Source organism: Oncorhynchus gorbuscha, unplaced genomic scaffold (assembly GCF_021184085.1).
Source record: "Oncorhynchus gorbuscha isolate QuinsamMale2020 ecotype Even-year unplaced genomic scaffold, OgorEven_v1.0 Un_scaffold_714, whole genome shotgun sequence".
Taxonomy (NCBI): Eukaryota; Metazoa; Chordata; class Actinopteri; order Salmoniformes; family Salmonidae; genus Oncorhynchus; species Oncorhynchus gorbuscha.
Genome location: NW_025745776.1, coordinates 317,119 through 340,999, shown reverse-complemented (window position 1 = coordinate 340,999; position 23,881 = coordinate 317,119). Strand labels below are relative to the sequence as shown.

Sequence of the window (23,881 nt, the reverse complement as noted above, 5' to 3'; positions counted from 1 at the left end):
TTGCCTTAAGGACTGTTGTTTACACCCTGTATCTGTCTGGCCAGACAGATAAGGACTGTTGTTTACACCCTGTATCTGTCTGGCCTGGGTTTTGTGTTGTGTGTTGCTTTAGGGACTGTTGTTTACACCATGTATCTGTCTGGCCTGGGGTTGTGTGTTGCCTAAGGACTGCTGTTTACACCCTGTATCTGTCTGGCCTGGGGTTGTGTGTATCACCATTAACAGGACTGTTGTTTACACCTTGTATCACCTGGCCTGGGGTTTCTTCTTTATCAGGATGGTTCTCTTTCTCAGACTGTTCCTCCGGTGAGTGTAATATTTCCCCCGGAACATTCAGCTAAATGGCCTGGTTTTCTGTTCAGCCCTTTTCATCCATTTTAGGGATGGATTTTATACTAGAATGGCATCCAGAACCCGTTTTCTGATAACATTCCTCTCCTTGTGTCAAATGTGTTTGACAACGATTGGCAAGGAGTGGAATGTTTCCACAAACAGATCCCAGCAGGACAGAACAGTCATCCACTCTATCACCATGATCCTAACAGGACAGCTCAGCCATCCACTCTATCACCATGACCCAGCAGGACAGAACAGTCATCCACTCTATCACCATGATCCCAGCAGGACAGAACAGTCATCCACTCTATCACCATGGTCCCAGCAGGACAGAACAGTCATCCACTCTATCACCATGGTCCTAACAGGACAGAACAGCCATCCACTCTATCACCATGGTCCTAACAGGACAGAACAGCCATCCACTCTATCACCATGATCCTAACAGGACAGCTCAGCCATCCACTCTATCACCATGATCCCAACAGGACAGAACAGTCATCCACTCTATCACCATGATCCTAACAGGACAGCTCAGCCATCCACTCTATCACCATGATCCCAACAGGACAGAACAGCCATCCACTCTATCACCATGATCCTAACAGGACAGCTCAGCCATCCACTCTATCACCATGATCCCAATAGGACAGAACAGCCATCCACTCTATCACCATGGTCCTAACAGGACAGCTCAGCCATCCACTCTATCACCATGATCCTAACAGGACAGAACAGCCATCCACTCTATCACCATGATCCCAGCAGGACAGAACAGCCATCCACTCTATCACCATGATCCCAGCAGGACAGAACAGCCATCCACTCTATCACCATGGTCCTAACAGGACAGAACAGCCATCCACTCTATCACCATGATCCTAACAGGACAGCTCAGCCATCCACTCTATCACCATGATCCTAACAGGACAGAACAGCCATCCACTCTATCACCATGACCCTAACAGGACAGCTCAGCCATCCACTCTATCACCATGATCCCAACAGGACAGCTCAGCCATCCACTGTATCACCATGATCCCAACAGGACAGCTCAGCCATCCACTCTATCACCATGATCCTAACAGGACAGCTCAGCCATCAACTCTATCACTATGATCCCACAGGACAGAACAGCCATCCACTCTATCACCATGATCCTAACAGGACAGCTCAGCCATCCACTGTATCACCACAATCCCTTACTGTTCTCTTTCTGACAGTAGCATCGGCTCAAATGTAATCAATTCACCACAACAGGATGTCTTCATTTTTTATTGATTTGTTTTACTTGACATAATACAGTCATCCAAAACAATCAATCTGTATGGGTTCGTTTTTCTAAGGAAATGGTTTGCTTGCTTGGTGAACAACTTCAGAATTTGTCTGACCTGTTACCTCAGTACGGTACAACCATACCGCTTGAAGAGTTGCTGAGACTACAGGTCTATCGGACCCCTAGGGACAGTTTACCTGACCTGTTACCTCAGTACGGTACAACCATACTGCTTGAAGAGTTGCTTAGACTACAGGCCTATCGGACCCCTAGGGACAGTTTACCTGACCCAGATTAAACCTATTTCTGGACTTAAAAACAACCTTTCATGGATATTCTCAACTAGGCCTTTTAGTCTGGAAACCGGCCCATTTGGCACATGGCAAGATAGCAGAGAATCTTTAAGTGCACTTGTCAAAGACATAGATGTTGGCCACCTTCTCCGGCTCCCTAACCTAAGCCTAACCTTTCCCTTAGCTCTAACCCCAACTACTGTTACCACAGCAACAGAGATCTCCGGCTCCCTAACCTAAGCCTAACCTTACCCCTAGCTCTAACCCGACTACTGTTACCACAGCAACAGAGATCTCCGGCTCCCTAACCTAAGCCTAACCTTACCCCTAGCTCTAACCCCGACTACTGTTACCACAGCAACAGAGATCAACACCATGGGTCTGTGTCTCACCTGGACAGGGCGATCTCTGCCTTCTGCTTGGCGATGTCTGCAGCTAGCGCTAACCCTGACTACTGTTACCACAGCAACAGAGATCAACTCCATGGGTCTGTGTCTCACCTGGACAGGGCGATCTCTGCCTTCTGCTTGGCGATGTCTGCAGCCTTCTCAGCTGCTTCCACAGCCCGCTCCACCTTCTCCCTGATCTTACTGGCTCTCAGAGGAATCAGGTTCTTCCGCTTCCCGCTGACCAGCGCGTTCTGCTTGTACTTCCCTTCCTCTTTGGTGCTGTCGGGAACGTTGTACAGCCGTAACCATGGCGCTTGTTGGCCACCCACTCCCCTCGTAGCGTAGACCGTCGGAGCGCCGGCTGACGCCCCCAACCCGCCCGCTGGTCACTGCGCCACTCGCCGGCGTAGGCCTCGGTGACCGTGGCATCCACAGGAGCGCCCTGCTCGCCGTCCTGGCTAGCGTTGGAGTGTATGTCGGAGGCGGCAGAGGAGACGGTGCTCATGCCGGCCTCGCTGCAGAACGAGCTCTGTTTACTCAGCTGACTGGCCAGGGAACTCTTGGACTCGGAGCGACGCAGCTTCAGACCACTCAGGATCGACTGGCGGAAACGGCCTGGGATATGAAACGACACGACGTTATTTATCCTACAAAATACGATACGATGCAACTTTACAGAAATGGACAACTGACATACAAACACAAGTGTGACATAATAACAGTAAGTCCATGTCAAAGTGCCAATAGATTTGGACTAGAGAAGCAGGGCTAATGGAAGTATTAGCTCATAGATCCCGACCAGCTGCCCACAAACAGCAGAGTCTCACCTTTCCTCTTCCCCCGACGGTCCGCCTCGCTGGGCGCAGTCAGAGCGAAGCCCCCCCTCCCCACGGGACTCCCGACCAGCCCGCCTCCCACCACCCCGTCGGCAGGCGAGACGGTGGTCCCGGCGCCGTCCTCCAGCGGGGTGGAGGGGCCGTGGCTGTGCTCGGAGCGGAGGGAGTTTATGGACGTGCGGAGCGGGTAGAGGATGACGGCCGCCATGCCGTATGGCACGCTCTGCCGGACCCCATAGCCGTGCCGCATCCCCCCCAACCACTGGCCCTGGAACGTACCTATAAGAGAGAGTCACAGGGGTCAAATTATAGGGCGATCTGAGGGCATGCATTGCACCACAAAACCAATTAGGTCACCCCCTCCCCCAGAAAGGTGCATGGATGGAAAGAGGCAGAACCAATTAGGTCACCCCCCCCCAGAAAGGTGCATGGATGGAAAGAGGCAGAACCAATTAGGTCACCCCCCCCAGAAAGGTGCATGGATGGAAAGAGGCAGAACCAATTAGGTCACCCCCCACCCCCAGAAAGGTGCATGGATGGAAAGAGGCATAACCAATTAGGTCACCCCCCCAGAAAGGTGCATGGATGGAAAGAGGCATAACCAATTAGGTCACCCCCCAGAAAGGTGCATGGATGGAAAGAGGCATAACCAATTAGGTCACCCCCCCCCAGAAAGGTGCATGGATGGAAAGAGGTGTAACATAAGTCTTATTATGAGAAACTATGAAAGGCTGTTAGTGCTTATAACAAGTTATAAAGCATTATAGCTGCATGCGTTGTGACATCGTATTTCATCGGGAGAAAATTGTCACGTTGGGTAGCAGGAAGTGACTAACTGATATCACATACATGGCTTGTTTATTCCATTTGAATCAACTATAAGAGAGTGAGACATTATCTCACGTCAACATTCCAGCTCTGCTTCCTGGTTTACTGAAGGTGAAAGGGGTCTTTAAAGGACTATATGATGGGATGAATGGTGGGGAACCACTGTGTCTATATGAAAGCAGTATGGTGGTGGGGAACCACTGTGTCTATATGAAAGCAGTATGGTGGTGGGGAACCACTGTGTGTATATGAAAGCAGTATGGTGGGGAACCACTGTGTGTATATGAAAGCAGTATGGTGGTGGGGAACCACTGTGTCTATATGAAAGCAGTATGGTGGTGGGGAACCACTGTGTCTATATGAAAGCAGTATGGTGGTGGGGAACCACTGTGTCTATATGAAAGCAGTATGGTGGTGGGGAACCACTGTGTGTATATGAAAGCAGTATGGTGGGGAACCACTGTGTGTATATGAAAGCAGTATGGTGGTGGGGAACCACTGTGTGTATATGAAAGCAGTATGGTGGGGAACCACTGTGTGTATATGAAAGCAGTATGGTGGTGGGGAACCACTGTGTGTATATGAAAGCAGTATGGTGGTGGGGAACCACTGTGTCTATATGAAAGCAGTATGGTGGTGGGGAACCACTGTGTATATATGAAAGCAGTATGGTGGTGGGGAACCACTGTGTCTATATGAAAGCAGTATGGTGGTGGGGAACCACTGTGTATATATGAAAGCAGTATGGTGGTGGGGAACCACTGTGTCTATATGAAAGCAGTATGGTGGTGGGGAACCACTGTGTGTATATATGAAAGCAGTATGGTGGTGGGGAACCACTGTGTCTATATGAAAGCAGTATGGTGGTAGGGAACCACTGTGTCTATATGAAAGCAGTATGGTGGTGGGGAACCACTGTGTGTATATGAAAGCAGTATGGTGGTGGGGAACCACTGTGTCTATATGAAAGCAGTATGGTGGTGGGGAACCACTGTGTCTATATGAAAGCAGTATGGTGGTGGGGAACCACTGTGTGTGGGGAACCACTATATGAAAGCAGTATGGTGGTGGGGAACCACTGTGTCTATATGAAAGCAGTATGGTGGTGGGGAACCACTGTGTCTATATGAAAGCAGTATGGTGGTGGGGAACCACTGTGTGTATATGAAAGCAGTATGGTGGTGGGGAACCACTGTGTCTATATGAAAGCAGTATGGTGGTGGGGAACCACTGTGTCTATATGAAAGCAGTATGGTGGTGGGGAACCACTGTGTCTATATGAAAGCAGTATGGTGGTGGGGAACCACTGTGTCTATATGAAAGCAGTATGGTGGTGGGGAACCACTGTGTCTATATGAAAGCAGTATGGTGGTGGGGAACCACTGTGTCTATATGAAAGCAGTATGGTGGTGGGGAACCACTGTGTCTATATGAAAGCAGTATGGTGGTGGGGAACCACTGTGTCTATATGAAAGCAGTATGGTGGTGGGGAACCACTGTGTGTATATATGAAAGCAGTATGGTGGTGGGGAACCACTGTGTATATATGAAAGCAGTATGGTGGTGGGGAACCACTGTGTCTATATGAAAGCAGTATGGTGGTGGGGAACCACTGTGTGTGTATGAAAGCAGTATGGTGGTGGGGAACCACTGTGTGTATATGAAAGCAGTATGGTGGTGGGGAACCACTGTGTGTGTATGAAAGCAGTATGGTGGTGGGGAACCACTGTGTGTATATGAAAGCAGTATGGTGGTGGGGAACCACTGTGTCTATATGAAAGCAGTATGGTGGTGGGGAACCACTGTGTGTATATGAAAGCAGTATGGTGGTGGGGAACCACTGTGTGTATATGAAAGCAGTATGGTGGTGGGGAACCACTGTGTGTATATGAAAGCAGTATGGTGGTGGGGAACCACTGTGTGTATATGAAAGCAGTATGGTGGTGGGGAACCACTGTGTGTATATGAAAGCAGTATGGTGGTGGGGAACCACTGTGTGTATATGAAAGCAGTATGGTGGTGGGGAACCACTGTGTGTATATGAAAGCAGTATGGTGGTGGGGAACCACTGTGTGTATATGAAAGCAGTATGGTGGTGGGGAACCACTGTGTGTATATGGAAGCAGTATGGTGGTGGGGAACCACTGTGTATATATGAAAGCAGTATGGTGGTGGGGAACCACTGTGTATATATGAAAGCAGTATGGTGGTGGGGAACCACTGTGTGTGTATGAAAGCAGTATGGTGGTGGGGAACCACTGTGTGTATATATGAAAGCAGTATGGTGGTGGGGAACCACTGTGTGTATATATGAAAGCAGTATGGTGGTGGGGAACCACTGTGTGTATATGAAAGCAGTATGGTGGTGGGGAACCACTGTGTGTATATATGAAAGCAGTATGGTGGTGGGGAACCACTGTGTGTATATATGAAAGCAGTATGGTGGTGGGGAACCACTGTGTCTATATGAAAGCAGTATGGTGGTGGGGAACCACTGTGTATATATGAAAGCAGTATGGTGGTGGGGAACCACTGTGTATATATGAAAGCAGTATGGTGGTGGAGAACCACTGTGTGTATATATGAAAGCAGTATGGTGGTGGGGAACCACTGTGTGTATATATGAAAGCAGTATGGTGGTGGGGAACCACTGTGTATATATGAAAGCAGTATGGTGGTGGGGAACCACTGTGTGTATATGAAAGCAGTATGGTGGTGGGGAACCACTGTGTGTATATATGAAAGCAGTATGGTGGTGGGGAACCACTGTGTGTATATGAAAGCAGTATGGTGGTGGGGAACCACTGTGTGTATATATGAAAGCAGTATGGTGGTGGGGAACCACTGTGTGTATATATGAAAGCAGTATGGTGGTGGGGAACCACTGTGTGTATATATGAAAGCAGTATGGTGGTGGGGAACCACTGTGTGTATATATGAAAGCAGTATGGTGGTGGGGAACCACTGTGTATATATGAAAGCAGTATGGTGGTGGGGAACCACTGTGTATATATGAAAGCAGTATGGTGGTGGGGAACCACTGTGTGTATATGAAAGCAGTATGGTGGTGGGGAACCACTGTGTGTATATATGAAAGCAGTATGGTGGTGGGGAACCACTGTGTGTATATATGAAAGCAGTATGGTGGTGGGGAACCACTGTGTATATATGAAAGCAGTATGGTGGTGGGGAACCAAAAAAGGCCATGGTGGCAAAGTAAATACAATATAGCAAGTAAAACACTGTCACGCCTTGGTCATTGTATCTTGTGTTTTTGTTATATGTTTGGGTAGGCCAGGGTGTGACATGGGTTTATATGTTGTATTTCGTATTGGGGTTTGTATTAATTGGGAGTGTGTATTAGTAGGGGTGTGTCTAGTTAGGCTTGGCTGCCTGAGGCGATTCCTAATTGGAGTCAGCTGATTCTAGTTGTCTCGGATTGGGAACCGTATTTAGGTAGCTTGAGTGCGCGTTGTATTTCATGGGTGATTGTACCTGTCTCTGTGTTAGTCACCAGATAGGCTGTAATTAGTTTCTCTCGTTTGTTGTTTTCGTATTTTCAGTTATTTCATGTACCGCTATTTTCTTCATTAAAAGTCATGAGTAACCTACTCGCTGCATTTCGGTCTGACTCGCTACAAACAACAGAAGAACTACATTACAGAATCACCCACCATTCACAGACCGAGCAGCGTGTGAACTGGCAGGATCTAAAGGAGGACGTTATGGACGGCAGAAGCAAGGAGTATACTACGTGGGAAGAAATCGACAGGTGGGCGGCCGACCCAGAGCGAGTGCAGGAGCCCGCCTGGGATTCCCTACAGCAATGCGAAGAGGGCTACAGGCGAATCGAATCAACGAAAAGACACGCCGGAAAAACGGAGAGGCGCTGGTTTAAACAGGCAGCGACAGCTGGAGCAGCAAAGGGAGGCTGAATTATTTGGAGAATGGACATGGGAAGACGTGTTGGATGGTAAAGGTTGTTACACTTGGGAGGAGATATTGGCCGAAAGAGATCGCCTCCCATGGGAACAGGTGGAGGCACTAAGGAGAGCAGAGGCAGCGGGAGATAGGAGCCGACGATACGAGGGAACACGGTTGGCAAGGAAACTGGAAAAACAGCCCCAAAAAAATATTGGGGGGGGAGCTAGAAGGGAGAATAGTTATGCCAGGTAGGAGACCTGCGCATACTCCCTGTGCTCACCGTTGGGCTAGAGAGAACGGGCAGGCACCGTGTTATGCTATGGAGCGCATGGTGTTTTCAGTGCGGGAGCATAGCCCGGTGAGGCACATACCAGCTCTTCCTATTGGCCGGGCTAGAGTGGGCATCGAGCCAGGTAAGCTTGGGCAGGCTCGGTGCTCAAGAGCTCCAGTGCGCCTGCACGGTCCGGTCTATCCAGAGCCACCTCTACACACCAGTCCTCCGGTAGCAGCTCCCCGCACCAGGCTTCCTGTGCGTGTCCTCGCGCCAGTACCACCAGTTCCAGCACCACGCACCAGGCCTCCAGTGCGCCTCGCCTGTTCAGCACAGCCAGAGCTTTTCTCCTCTCCTGCACTGTTGGAGTCTCCCGCCTGTTCAGCGCAGCCAGAGCCTTTCTCCTCTCCTGCGCTGCCGGAGTCTCCTGTCTGTCCAGCGCCACCAGTGCTACCAGTCGGCCCAGCACGTCCAGTGCGCCCAGAGCTCGCCTGTTCAGCGCAGCCAGAGCTTTTCTCCTCTCCTGCACTGTTGGAGTCTCCCGCCTGTTCAGCGCAGCCAGAGCCTTTCTCCTCTCCTGCGCTGCCGGAGTCTCCTGTCTGTCCAGCGCCACCAGTGCTACCAGTCGGCCCAGCGCGTCCAGTGCGCCTCGCCTGTTCAGCGCAGCCAGAGCTTTTCTCCTCTCCTGCACTGTTGGAGTCTCCCGCCTGTTCAGCGCAGCCAGAGCCTTTCTCCTCTCCTGCGCTGCCGGAGTCTCCTGTCTGTCCAGCGCCACCAGTGCTACCAGTCGGCCCAGCGTCCAGTGCGCCTCGCCTCCAGTGCGCCTGTTGGAGTCTCCCGCCTGTTCAGCGCAGCCAGAGCTTTCTCCTCTCCTCTCCTGCACTGTTGGAGTCTCCCGCCTGTTCAGCTCAGCCAGAGCCCTTCTCCTCTCCTGCGCTGCCGGAGTCTCCTGTCTGCCCAGCGCCGCCAGTCGCGCCCAGTCTGCCAGGATCCGCCAGAAGTGCCAGTCTGCCAGGATCCGCCAGAAGTGCCAGTCTGCCAGGATCCGCCAGAAGTGCCAGTCTGCCAAGATCTTCTAGATCGGCCAGACAACCTGAATCATCCAGGTCCACCAGCCAGCCAGGATTTACCGGAGCCTACTACCTGCCTGAGCTTCCTCTCAGTACTGAGCTTCCTCTCAGTACTGAGCTTCCTTTCAGTACTGAGCTTCCTTTCAGTACTAGGCTTCCTCTCTGTACTGGGCTCCCTCTCAGTACCGAGCTTCCCCTCAGTACTGGGCTGCTTCGGTCCCGGGCTGCCCCTCTGTCCCGGGCTGCCCCTCTGTCCCGAGCTGCCCCTCTGTCCTCAGCTGCCCCTCTATCCCGAGCTGCCCCTCTGTCCCGAGCTGCCCCTCGGTCCCGAGCTGCCCCTCGGTCCCGAGCTGCCCCTCGGTCCCGAGCTGCCCCTCAGTTATGTGGGGATCAGGGTGAGGACTATTAGGCCATGGTCGGCGGAGAAGGTGGATTATCCTAGGATGCGAAGGGGAGGAACTAGGACATTTATGGAGTGGGGTCCACGTCCCGAGCCAGAACCGCCACCATGGACAGACGCCCACCCGGACCCTACCTATGCTCTTGAGGTGCGTCCCGGAGTCCGCACCTTAGGGGGGGGGTTTCTGTCACGCCTTGGTCATTGTATCTTGTGTTTTTGTTATATGTTTGGGTAGGCCAGGGTGTGACATGGGTTTATATGTTGTATTTCGTATTGGGGTTTGTATTAATTGGGAGTGTGTATTAGTAGGGGTGTGTCTAGTTAGGCTTGGCTGCCTGAGGCGATTCCTAATTGGAGTCAGCTGATTCTAGTTGTCTCAGATTGGGAACCGTATTTAGGTAGCTTGAGTGAGCGTTGTATTTCGTGGGTGATTGCACCTGTCTCTGTGTTAGTCACCAGATAGGCTGTAATTAGTTTCTCTCGTTTGTTGTTTTCGTATTTTCAGTTATTTCATGTACCGCTATTTTCTTCATTAAAAGTCATGAGTAACCTACACGCTGCATTTCGGTCTGACTCTTTACAAACAACAGACGAACTACATTACAAACACTGGAATGGTAGATTTGCAATGGAAGAATGTGCAAAGTAGAAATAAAAATAATGGGGTGCAAAGGAGCAAAATAAATAAATAAATAAAATACAGTTGGGAAAGAGGTAGTTGTTTGGGCTAAATTATAGGTGGGCTATGTACAGGTGCAGTAATCTGTGAGCTGATCTGACAGTTGGTGCTTAAAGCTAGTGAGGGAGATAAGTGTTTCCAATTTCAGAGATTTTTGTAGTTCGTTCCAGTCATTGGCAGCAGAGAACTGGAAGGAGAGGCAGCCAAAGAAAGAATTGGTTTTGGGGGTGACTAGAGAGATATACCTGCTGGAGCGTGTGCTACAGGTGGGAGATGCTATGGTGACCAGCGAGCTGAGATAAGGGGGACTTTACCTAGCAGGGTCTTGTAGATGACATGGAGCCAGTGGGTTTGGCGACGAGTATGAAGGGCCAGCCAACGAGAGCGTACAGGTCGCAATGGTGGGTAGTATATGGGGCTTTGGTGACAAAACAGATTGCACTGTGATAGACTGCATCCAATTTGTTGAGTAGGGTATTGGGGGCTATTTTGTAAATGACATCGCCAAAGTCGAGGATTGGTAGGATGGTCAGTTTTACAAGGGTATGTTTGGCAGCATGAGTGAAGGATGCTTTGTTGCGAAATAGGAAGCCAATTCTAGATTTAACTTTGGATTGGAGATGTTTGATATGGGTCTGGAAGGAGAGTTTACAGTCTAACCAGACACCTAAGTATTTGTAGTTGTCCACGTATTCTAAGTCAGAGCCGTCCAGAGTAGTGATGTTGGACAGGCGGGTAGGTGCAGGTAGCGATCGGTTGAAGAGCATGGATTTAGTTTTACTTGTATTTAAGAGCAATTGGAGGCCACAGAAGGAGAGTTGTATGGCATTGAAGCTTGCCTGGAGGGTTGTTAACACAGTGTCCAAAGAAGGGCCGGAAGTATACAGAATGGTGTCGTCTGCGTAGAGGTGGATCAGGGACTCACCAGTAGCAAGAGCGACCTCATTGATGTATACAGAGAAGAGAGTCGGTCCAAGAATTGAACCCTGTGGCACCCCCATAGAGACTGCCAGAGGTCCGGACAGCAGACCCTCCGATTTGACACACTGAACTCTGTCTGCAAAGTAGTTGGTGAACCAGGATTGGTAGGATGGTCAGTTTTACAAGGGTATGTTTGGCAGCATGAGTGAAGGAAGCTTTGTTGCGAAATAGGAAGCCAATTCTAGATTTAACTTTGGATTGGAGATGTTTGATATGGGTCTGGAAGGAGAGTTTACAGTCTAACCAGACACCTAAGTATTTGTAGTTGTCCACGTATTCTAAGTCAGAGCCGTCCAGAGTAGTGATGTTGGACAGGCGGGTAGGTGCAGGTAGCGATCGGTTGAAGAGCATGGATTTAGTTTTACTTGTATTTAAGAGCAATTGGAGGCCACGGAAGGAGAGTTGTATGGCATTGAAGCTTGCCTGGAGGGTTGTTAACACAGTGTCCAAAGAAGGGCCGGAAGTATACAGAATGGTGTCGTCTGCGTAGAGGTGGATCAGGGACTCACCAGTAGCAAGAGCGACCTCATTGATGTATACAGAGAAGAGAGTCGGTCCAAGAATTGAACCCTGTGGCACCCCCATAGAGACTGCCAGAGGTCCGGACAGCAGACCCTCCGATTTGACACACTGAACTCTGTCTGCAAAGTAGTTGGTGAACCAGGATTGGTAGGATGGTCAGTTTTACAAGGGTATGTTTGGCAGCATGAGTGAAGGATGCTTTGTTGCGAAATAGGAAGCCAATTCTAGATTTAACTTTGGATTGGAGATGTTTGATTTGGGTCTGGAAGGAGAGTTTACAGTCTAACCAGACACCTAAGTATTTGTAGTTGTCCACGTATTCTAAGTCAGAGCTGTCCAGAGTAGTGATGTTGGACAGGCGGGTAGGTGCAGGTAGCGATCGATCGGTTGAAGAGCATGCATTTAGTTTTACTTGTATTTAAGAGCAATTGGAGGCCACGGAAGGAGACTTGTATGGCATTGAAACTTGCCTGGAGGGTTGTTAACACAGTGTCCAAAGAAGGGCCGGAAGTATACAGAAGAGAACAGAGAGAAGCTCCAGACGAGACAGATCTTTCTCGAGGAGCTGGGCAAGGCATTGTACCCGCCCGCCTGACCATTCTGCCTGCCTGACCATTCTGCCTGCCTGCCCATTCTGCCTGCCACTCTGTACCCGCCCGCCTGACCATTCTGCCTGCCTGACCATTCTGCCTGCCTGACCATTCTGCCTGCCACTCTGTACCCGCCTGCCTGACCATTCTGCCTGCCTGACCATTCTGCCTGCCTGACCATTCTGCCTGCCTGACCATTCTGTCTGCCACTCTGTACCCGCCTGCCTGACCATTCTGCCTGCCACTCTGTACCCGCCTGCCTGACCATTCTGCCTGCCTGACCATTCTGCCTGCCACTCTGTACCCGCCTGCCTGACCATTCTGCCTGCCTGACCATTCTGCCTGCCACTCTGTACCCGCCTGCCTGACCATTCTGCCTGCCTGACCATTCTGCCTGCCACTCTGTACCCGCCTGCCTGACCATTCTGCCTGCCTGACCATTCTGCCTGCACTCTGTACCCGCCTGCCTGACCATTCTGCCTACCTGACCATTCTGCCTACCTGACCATTCTGCCTGCCTGACCATTCTGCCTGCCTGACCATTCTGCCTGCCACTCTGTATCCGCCTGCCTGACCATTCTGCCTACCTGACCATTCTGCCTGCCTGACCATTCTGCCTACCTGACCATTCTGCCTGCCTGACCATTCTGCCTGTCTGACCATTCTGCCTGCCACTCTGTACCTCCTGGACTCTGAACTGGTTTTGACCTTTTGCCTGTCCATGGCCATTCTCTTGTGTGTCTGCATCGGGGTCTCGTCTTGTGTCCTTATATAAATACATTTGTAAAACACAGAAACTCTGTCTCTCATGTGGTGTGTCAACTGGCCTTCATTTGTGTTCAATGGGGCTCATTTATCATTTCCATAAAATACTATATGTAAAATTTGTCCTTCCAATTTGATTATAATTACATTTTATAAAAAAGAAATAATAGCAATTTTATTGATAAGTGTGATCGAGCAGGTAAATGGCAAATATTAGCCATGTATGCTGTCTATACTGCTTGTAATTTATATAAGTCAACATCTAAGTATTTAGTATTAAGTATGTTTACTTAAATTGTTATGGCTGAATTGATTTAAAAACCCAATAATGTTGTGGGTCCATCAGACCATCAGACCCGAGAAGATCGGGAGAATAACAAAAAAATGAACGCCACACAGTGGTTAAATATCATGACCGCACATCACGTCATGACAACAGGTTAAATATCATGGACCGCACATCACGTCATGACAACAGGTTAAATATCATGACCGCACATCACGTCATGACAACAGGTTAAATATCATGACCGCACATCACGTCATGACAACAGGTTAAATATCACGGACCGCACATCACGTCATGACAACAGGTTAAATATCACGGACCGCACATCACGCCATGACAACAGGTTAAATATCATGGACCGCACATCACGCCATGACAACAGGTTAAATATCATGGACCGCACATCACGTCATGACAACAGGTTAAATATCACGGACCGCACATCACGTCATGACAACAGGTTAAATATCACGGACCGCACATCACGCCATGACAACAGGTTAAATATCACGGACCGCACATCACGCCATGACAACAGGTTAAATATCACGGACCGCACATCACGCCATGACAACAGGTTAAATATCACGGACCGCAATGCTCTCTAGCTCAGGCAAAATTATGTTTTTCATTTTCCATTGATTAAAACTAAGATGTTAGGTTTTATTTCACAACTTGGCTGAAGCCCGACCGCAAATAATGATCCGTTTTATCTTATGTTGTTTTATACAGTGGATTGTTTAAAGATTGTTTACATCTAATTTCAGTAGTGAGGTTTTTAACGCGAACATAAACACGTTTTAGTGGCCTAATAAACGGCATTTCACCTCCATTTCAATCATCTAAAAACAGAGGAATGACGTCTCGTGAACCTTCGCTGGGGTGTGTCTGTCAAAGTGTAAGAGATCGGGACCTGTCCATGGTGCTGAAATGCAGATCGCAATAGACAAAGCTATGCTGCGCCGACCCCATGTAAATACCGATTCATGTTATTAGCCTACACTACACACAATATTACATGTGTAGCTGTTGGTATAGCGACAATAGCACGTCTATTGGGTAGTGGAAAATGTGTCAGCTCGTGCGTGCTATATTAATCTCCCAGGTGAGAGACCGAACTCTCTCTCGTGACGCAGTCTTTATTTTGATTTATTTTTGATCTAATTCTGGAGTGTTATTACGGTCGCCTCCGCTACTTCATAAACCAAATAACACCAAGGTTATCTGCTGGTATGTAAACCATTGCGGTACATCTGATATTAGACTACAGGCTACGCTGGTAAACAACCTCTAACACAGCAGCCACGGATCTGGTTTCCATGGTCCCCTCTGCATCACTTATTGACCCCTCTCTCTCTACCTTTCCCTATCTCTACCTCTCTTCCTCCCTCCCTCTACCTCCCTCTTTTCCTCCCTCACTCTACCTCCCTCTCTTCCTCCCTCACTCTATCTCTCTACCTTTCCCTATCTCTACCTCTCTTCCTCCCTCACTCTACCTCCCTATCTTCCTCCCTCACTCTACCTCCCTCTCTTCCTCCCTCACTCTATCTCTCTACCTTTCCCTATCTCTACCTCTCTTCCTCCCCCCCTCTACCTCCCTCTCTTCCTCCCTCACTCTACCTACCTCTCTTCCTCCCTCACTCTACCTTCCTCTCTTCCTCCCTCACTCTACCTCCCTCTCTTTCTCCCTCACTCTACCTACCTCTCTTCCTCCCTCACTCTACCTACCTCTCTTCCTCCCTCACTCTACCTACCTCTCTTCCTCCCTCACTCTACCTCCCTCTCTTCCTCCCTCACTCTACCTACCTCTCTTTCTCCCTCACTCTACCTCCCTCTCTTTCTCCCTCACTCTACCTACCTCTCTTCCTCCCTCACTTTACCTCCCTCTCTTCCTCCCTCACTCTACCTTCCTCTCTTCCTCCCTCACTCTATCTCCCTCTCTTCCTCCCTCACTCTACCTACCTCTCTTCCTCCCTCACTCTACCTACCTATCTTCCTCCCTCACTCTACCTCCCTCTCTTCCTCCCTCACTCTACCTCTACCTTTCCCTATCTATACCTCTCTTCCTCCCTCACTCTACCTCCCTCTCTTCCTCCCTCACTCTACCTCCCTCTCTTCCTCCCTCACTCTACCTCTACCTTTCCCTATCTATTCCTCTCTTCCTCCCTCACTCTACCTCCCTCTCTTCCTCCCTCACTCTACCTACCTCTCTTCCTCCCTCACTCTACCTCTACCTTTCCCTATCTATTCCTCTCTTCCTCCCTCACTCTACCTCCCTCTCTTCCTCCCTCACTCTACCTACCTCTCTTCCTCCCTCACTCTACCTTCCTCTCTTCCTCCCTCACACTACCTCCCTCTCTCCCTTTCCCTATCTCTACCTCTCTTCCTCCCTCACTCTACCTTCCTCTCTTCCTCCCTCACTCTACCTCCCTCTCTACCTTTCCCTATCTCTACCTCTCTTCCTCCCTCACTCTACCTACCTCTCTTCCTCCCTCACTCTACCTCTACCTTTCCCTATCTATACCTCTCTTCCTCCCTCACTCTACCTCCCTCTCTTCCTCCCTCACTCTACCTCCCTCTCTTCCTCCCTCACTCTACCTCTACCTTTCCCTATCTATACCTCTCTTCCTCCCTCACTCTACCTCCCTCTCTTCCTCCCTCACTCTACCTACCTCTCTTCCTCCCTCACTCTACCTCTACCTTTCCCTATCTATACCTCTCTGCCACCCTCACTCTACCTACCTATCTTCCTCCCTCACTCTACCTCCCTCTCTTCCTCCCTCACTCTATCTCTCTACCTTTCCCTGTCTCTACCTCTCTTCCTCCCTCCCTCTACCTCCCTCTCTTCCTCCCTCACTCTATCTCTCTACCTTTCCCTATCTCTACCTCTCTTCCTCCCTCACTCCACCTCCCTCTCTTCCTCCCTCACTCTACCTCCCTCTCTTCCTCCCTCACTCTACCTCCCTCTCTTCCTCCCTTCCTTCCCCTGGCACCCCTCCCTGCCTCTCTCGGCTCATCCCGGTTCAATGGAGTTGCTTTGTTATCAAACGGCCTAGATTGGGGACAGTTTGACATTTACTGTGTGTGTGTGTGTGTGTGTGTGTGTGTGTGTGTGTGTGTGTGTGTGTGTGTGTGTGTGTGTGTGTGTGTGTGTGTGTGTGTGTGTGTGTGTGTGTGTGTGTGTGTGTGTGTGTGTGTGTGTGTGTGTGTGCGTGGGGGGGGCAGATGTCTCTTTATCTCTTTATATTACAGTGGAGAGGATGAACATGCGCAGGTAGCCTACAGGACACCTTTTTAAGTAGCCTAGTGAAATGAATACATGTCAAAAGTTAAGTTAAGTGACCATTATTTAGACAATATTGAAGCGTTTGAGGTCAAGGAATAGCTACTCTGATTGTTAAGGAGGCAGAACGCGCGTTAATCTTTCCTGAATAACTGGGCCTGCTGGGCGCATGAGACTGTGTGGCTACACAATGTAGGACGACTTGGGAGAATGAGGACGGGCAGAAGGATAAACACAGCCAGACTGTCCTGTACGGTGCCTCATCTAGATCAAGAGGAGACCCACAATTCATCCAGACGGAATGAAACATTCAAATATCGGGGCTTTTGCGCCATTATTCAATGGCATTTTCACCTTAGTTTATAGTACCTCACCGATATATTTGAGCCTTTTGGTATTCCCACTTCTGACACCAATGCACCGAACGGCAGGACAAGGGAGTGAACCCGGGTCATTGGCGTGAAAGGAAAACCCCCATAATGCATCGTGCCAATAGGGGGAACCCACTCTCTATATGAGGGAATCCTTAAATACAGTAAGTTACATTTGTTTCAGCTGCGTGTCTTCACTCTTATTTCATGTGTAATGACACACCTGGTCTCTCCTCAGTACCTGGCCTCTCCTCTGCACCTGGCCTCTCCTCTACACCTGGCCTCTCCTCAACACCTGGCCTCTCCTCTACACCTGGCCTCTCCTCTACACCTGGCCTCTCCTCTACACCTGGCCTCTCCTCTCCACCTGGCCTCTCCTCTACACCTGGCCTCTCCTCTACACCTGGCCTCTCCTCTCCACCTGGCCTCTCCTCTACACCTGGCCTCTCCTCTCCACCTGGCCTCTCCTCTGCTCCTGCCTCTCCTCTACACCTGGCCTCTCCTCTCCACCTGGCCTCTCCTCTACATCTGGCCTCTCCTCTACACCTGGCCTCTCCTCTACACCTGGCCTCTCCTCTGACACCCTGGCCTCTCCTCCTACACCTGGCCTCTCCTCTACACCTGGCCTCAACTCTACACCTGGCCTCTCCTCTACACCTGGCCTCTCCTCCTTACCTGGCCTCTCCTCTACACCTGGCCTCTCCTCTACACCTGGCCTCTCCTCACTCCTCTCCTCTACACCTGGCCTCTCCTCTACACCTGGCCTCTCCTCTACCTGGCCTCTCCTCTACACCTGGCCTCTCCTCTCCACCTGGCCTCTCCTCTCACCTGGCCTCTCCTCTACACCTGGCCTCTCCTCTCAACTCTACACCTGGCCTCTCCTCTCCACCTGGCCTCTCCTCTACACTGGCCTCTCCTCTCCACCTGGCCTCAGTCTGGCCTCTCCTCTACACCTGTTCCTCTGTGGCCTCTCCTCTAGAAAACCTGGCCTTTGACACCTGGCCTCTCCTCTGTCCTGATCTCCTCTCCACCTGGCCTCTCCTCTTGCACACCTGGCCTCTCCTCTCCACCTGGCCTCTCCTCTGCTCCTGCCTCTCCTCTACACCTGGCCTCTCCTCTCCACCTGGCCTCTCCTCTACATCTGGCCTCTCCTCTACACCTGGCCTCTCCTCTACACCTGGCCTCTCCTCTACACCTGGCCTCTCCTCTACACCTGGCCTCTCCTCTACACCTGGCCTCAACTCTACACCTGGCCTCTCCTCTACACCTGGCCTCTCCTCCTTACCTGGCCTCTCCTCTACACCTGGCCTCTCTTCTACACCTGACCTCTCCTCCACACCTGGCCTCTCCTCTACACCTGGCCTCTCCTCTCCACCTGGCCTCTCATCTCCACCTGGCCTCTCCTCTACACCTGGCCTCTCCTCTACACCTGGCCTCTCCTCTACACCTGGCCTCTCCTCTACACCTGGCCTCTCCTCTGCTGCTCTCCTCTCCTCTGCCAATCAGTTATTCCTCTACGTTCTTGTGGATTTATATAGAAAATTGATGCAGATTTGAATGATTTTCTGTGTGGTATGATTGCTAGTTAACCTATTGCAGATCTGGACAAACGATCCACCTACCACTATTGTCACTATGTACAGAGGGCAGGATAGAGTTGACTGTATACTAAACGTGTAGAAAAGTGTAGAGCATCAGGGAAATACCACAGCACCTTGGTAGGGGAGGAGCGTGCAGGCAGATTAGGAAATGTGGCTATATTGAAGAAATTATTTTGTTAAACCTGCAAAATGGGGAATGTAAACCAGGGGAAAATGCATTACCCTCCCCTGTGCCTAATAATACAAATAAATAAAAATCCCCCATCCCTACCCAAAGTAAAACAAAAAGCTAGACAAACCTCCCTTATTTTGGACCGGCCCACCTCAGTCAATTTCAAACTGTCCCTTTGCGCCCAAGTCAGAAAACCCCAGTGACAATGCCAAAGCACCAATCAGGGCGCAGAACACAGAGAGTCTCCAGTGACAGGCTGACCTGCTGTCTCGGCGTTACCATGGCGATTTACAGTACAGAGGTGTCTGTGGTATAATGCAGAGAGCGAGAGAGGGATGGGGAGAGAAAGAGAATGGATGTGTATATAGTAGGGAAGAATAGAGGAGGGGGAATAGAGGAGGAAGAATAGAGGAGGGGGAATAGAGGAGGAAGAATAGAGGAGGGGGAATAGAGGAGGAAGAATAGAGGGGGGGATAGAGGAGAAGGCAAAGAGGAGGTGGAATAGAGGAGGGGGATAGAGGAGGGGGAATAGAGGAGAGGGGAATAGAAGAGGAAGAATAGAGGAGGGGGAATAGAGGAGGAAGAATAGAGGAGGGGGAATAGAGGAGAGAGGGAATAGAGGAGGAAGAATAGAAGGAGGGGATTAGAGGAGAGGGGAATAGAGGAGGAAGAATAGAGGAGGGGGAATAGAGGAGAGAGGAATAGAGGAGGGGGATAGAGGAGGGGGAACAGAGGAGAGAGGAATAGAGGAGGGGGAATAGAGGAGAGAGGAATAGAGGAGGGGGGAACAGAGGAGTGAGGAATAGAGGAGGGGGAATAGAGGAGGGGGAATAGAGGAGGAGGCATAGAGGAGAAGGCATAGAGGACGGGGAATAGTGGAGGAGGAATAGAGGAGGAAGAATAGAAGAGGGGGAATAGAGGAGTGAGGAATAGAGGGGGAAGAGAGGAGGGGGAATAGAGGAGGGGGAATAGACAAGGATGAATAGAGAAGGGGCAATAGAGGAGGGGGAATAGAGGAGGAGGAATAGAGGAGGGGGAATAGAGGAGAAGGCAAAGAGGAGGGGGAATAGAGGAGGAGGAATAGAGGGGGATAGAGAAGGGGGAATGGAACAGGAGGAATAGAGGAGGAGGAAGAGAGGAGGGGGAATATAGGAGGGGGAAGAGAGGAGGGGGAATAGAGGAGGGGGAATAGAGGAGGAGGAATAGAGGAGGGGAATAGAGGAGGGGAGAGGAGAAGGCATAGAGGAGGGGGAATAGAGGAGGAGGAATAGAGGAGGGGGAATAGAGGAGGAGGAATGAGGAGGGGAATAGAGGAGAGAGGAAATAGAGGAGGGAGAATAGAGGATGAAGAAATAGAGGAGGAGGAATAGAGGAGGATGAAGAGAGGAGGGAGGAATAGAGGAGGGGAATAGAGGAGGAGGAATATAGGTTTGGGGAATAGAGGAGGGGGAATAGAGATGCTGAGAGGATATAACGATTCAACAGGCTTCAGATAAGATGGTGGCAGGCAGTCAGATGCTATATACATGTAAAAACACTGATGCATTTCAGTTAGCTGACATTACTGGCAGCATCATTGTTTGTCTTTGCGTGGTAACATGTACTATACTGCTAGTCCACATGAAGTGTTCTTCTCTCACACCACTTTATTACAGAACTGGAAATAGCAATATAGCCTACATACTCTGTCTTTGTAAAGCTTGCACACACACATAGGGCCTAGCCCAGATCCAGACCTAGTCCTGAAAGTTCTCTAGGATCTAGTGCCAGTCTGCAGGGACTCCTCTCTGATTCAGCTAGCCCAGATCCAGACAGAGTCCTGAATGTTCTCTAGGATCTAGTGCCAGTCTACAGGGACTCCTCTCTGATTCAGCTAGCCCAGATCCAGACAGAGTCCTGAATGTTCTCTAGGATCTAGTGCCAGTCTACAGGGGCTCCTCTCTGATTCAGCTAGCCCAGATCCAGACAGAGTCCTGAATGTTCTCTAGGATCTAGTGCCAGTCTACAGGGGCTCCTCTCTGATTCAGCTAGCCCAGATCCAGACAGAGTCCTGAATGTTCTCTAGGATCTAGTGCCAGTCTACAGGGGCTCCTCTCTGATTCAGCTAGCCCAGATCCAGACAGAGATCCTTAATGTTCTCTAGGATCTAGTGCCAGTCTCCAGGGCTCCTCTCTGATTCAGCTAGCCCAGATCCAGACAGAGTCCTGAATGTTCTCTAGGATCTAGTGCCAGTCTGCAGGGACTCCTCTCTGATTCAGCTAGCTCAGATCCAGACCTAGTCCTGAATGTTCTCTAGGATCTAGTACCAGTCTACAGGGACTCCTCTCTGATTCAGCTAGCCCAGATCCAGACAGAGATCCTTAATGTTCTCTAGGATCTAGTGCCAGTCTCCAGGGCTCCTCTCTGATTCAGCTAGCCCAGATCCAGACAGAGTCCTGAATGTTCTCTAGGATCTAGTGCCAGTCTGCAGGGACTCCTCTCTGATTCAGCTAGCCCAGATCCAGACAGAGTCCTGAATGTTCTCTAGGATCTAGTGCCAGTCTACAGGGGCTCCTCTCTGATTCAGCTAGCCCAGATCCAGACAGAGTCCTGAATGTTCTCTTCCAGTCTACAGGGGCTCCTCTCTGATTCAGCTAGCCCAGATCCAGACAGAGTCCTGAATGTTCTCTAGGATCTAGTGCCAGTCTACAGGGGCTCCTCTCTGATTCAGCTAGCCCAGATCCAGACAGAGTCCTGAATGTTCTCTAGGATCTAGTGCCAGTCTACAGGGGCTCCTCTCTGATTCAGCTAGCCCAGATCCAGACAGAGTCCTGAATGTTCTCTAGGATCTAGTGCCAGTCTACAGGGGCTCCTCTCTGATTCAGCTAGCCCAGATCCAGACAGAGATCCTTAATGTTCTCTAGGATCTAGTGCCAGTCTCCAGGGCTCCTCTCTGATTCAGCTAGCCCAGATCCAGACAGAGTCCTGAATGTTCTCTAGGATCTAGTGCCAGTCTGCAGGGACTCCTCTCTGATTCAGCTAGCTCAGATCCAGACCTAGTCCTGAATGTTCTCTAGGATCTAGTACCAGTCTACAGGGACTCCTCTCTGATTCAGCTAGCCCAGATCCAGACAGAGATCCTTAATGTTCTCTAGGATCTAGTGCCAGTCTCCAGGGCTCCTCTCTGATTCAGCTAGCCCAGATCCAGACAGAGTCCTGAATGTTCTCTAGGATCTAGTGCCAGTCTGCAGGGGCTCATATCTGATTCTCTGCATGTTTCAGACCTATTACTGCCGACTGGGGAGGTGACCTGTATATTGTTATCAATCCCAGCTGAAATAGTTCTCAGATATGGGATAACCATTTCAGATACAAGGGGAGGTAGGTAGAGATACTGTATGAAGAGAGATGGAGAGAACAGAATACAATGGGATGAGGGTTGAAAGGAGGATGAGAGGTACAGGATAAGGAGAGGGTAGAGTGACCCTTATAGCACCTGTTTTATAGTGGCTTAACACCAACATAGAATGAATACAAGTGTGATGCATAGTAAAGAGCAACCTCAGCATGATGGCTTGCTGTGTCCCTTCCTTACCTCCATCAGAGTACGTCTCAGTCCCGTATCCATCCTGCAGGCCGTTGCTCCAGGTCCCTTCGTAACGGGCCCCGCTGACCGTGCTCTCCAGTTGGCCGTAGCGTCCCTTGAAGCCCTGCGTCCACTCCCCCCTGTAGTCCCAGCGGCCCTTGCTCTCCACGCCGACGCCGTGGCGTTTCCCCTGCGCCCACGTGCCCTGGTAACTATTCCCGCTGGGCCAGGTGTAGACGCCCAGGACCTCGAAGCCGTGGCTCCAGGCCCCGGCGTACTCCCCCTGACCCTGTGGCCCTGTGCAGACCCCCCGGCCATGGGCCTTGCCCTGCTCCCACCCTCCACAGTACGACCCCCCGTCATCAAAGTCAAACCTGCCTCCAGTGGACATGCATGAAACAGGTTTAGGCAAAATCCTCAGAACGTCAAGAAGAGTAAATCAGATTTACACAGAAAGATCAGGGCCGGGAGGCGAAGATGGAGATAGAATCATGGAGGTTTAGATCTCCTAGTATTTCCCTTTACCTTCTTGTTGTTGTTTTTTTAATGATAATGGAATCAAAAACAGGTTCCCCGTCTTGTACAAATCAGGGCTTGGTCCAGAGAACATCACCTGGGACGGAGAGAGAGGTTTCATCTGTCTGTCAATGGAGGTGGCAGGGTCTGGATCTCGGTCTGGACCTGGCGCGACGTTAAGGATGCTAGATGCTACTGCCGGCCGAGCATTCTGCTTCCCACGGCTGTATGCGCTCCTCCTCCTCTCCTCCTCCTCCTCCTCCTCTCCTCCTCCTCCTCCACCCTCCTCCTCCTCCTCCACCCTCCTCGCCAGCTGGGATGGCACTAACCCACTCACCTCTCCGTTGGCTGGGGCACTCCAGACAGGCTAGGCCCAGGCTTTTCTAATAGTCCCAGAGGCCCTGACGGCAGCAGTGCCACAGCGAGCTCAATCAGACATACCACCACCACCCGTCTAGCTGTGCCGTACTGGCACACAGAAATGGAGAGAGGATAGAGACGGGAGAGGGAGAGAGGATAGAGATGGGAGAGGGAGAGAGGATAGAGACGGGGAGAGGGAGAGAGGATAGAGACGGGAGAGGGAGAGAGGATAGAGACGGGAGAGGGAGAGAGGATAGAGACGGGAGAGAGGATAGAGACGGGGAGAGGGAGAGAGGATAGAGACGGGAGAGGGAGAGAGGATAGAGACGGGAGAGAGGATAGAGATGGGAGAGAGGATAGAGACCGGAGAGGGAGAGAGGATAGAGACGGGAGAGGGAGAGAGGATAGAGACGGGAGAGGGAGAGAGGATAGAGACGGGAGAGAGATCGTACCTCACCAGTACGCCCCAGAAATAAACAGAGATGGGCTATAGCTATAGAATGGGCTGGAAACATCCGAACACACACATCCGTAAACACACACACACACACACACACTGAACAC

General features: G+C 50.6%; 1 pseudogene; it reads right to left on the bottom strand.

The window, feature by feature from the left end:
• Positions 1–23,555, bottom strand: part of LOC124019887 — a 28,769-nt pseudogene extending 5,214 nt beyond the window's left edge.
• Between the last annotated feature and the right edge of the window lie 326 nt (positions 23,556–23,881).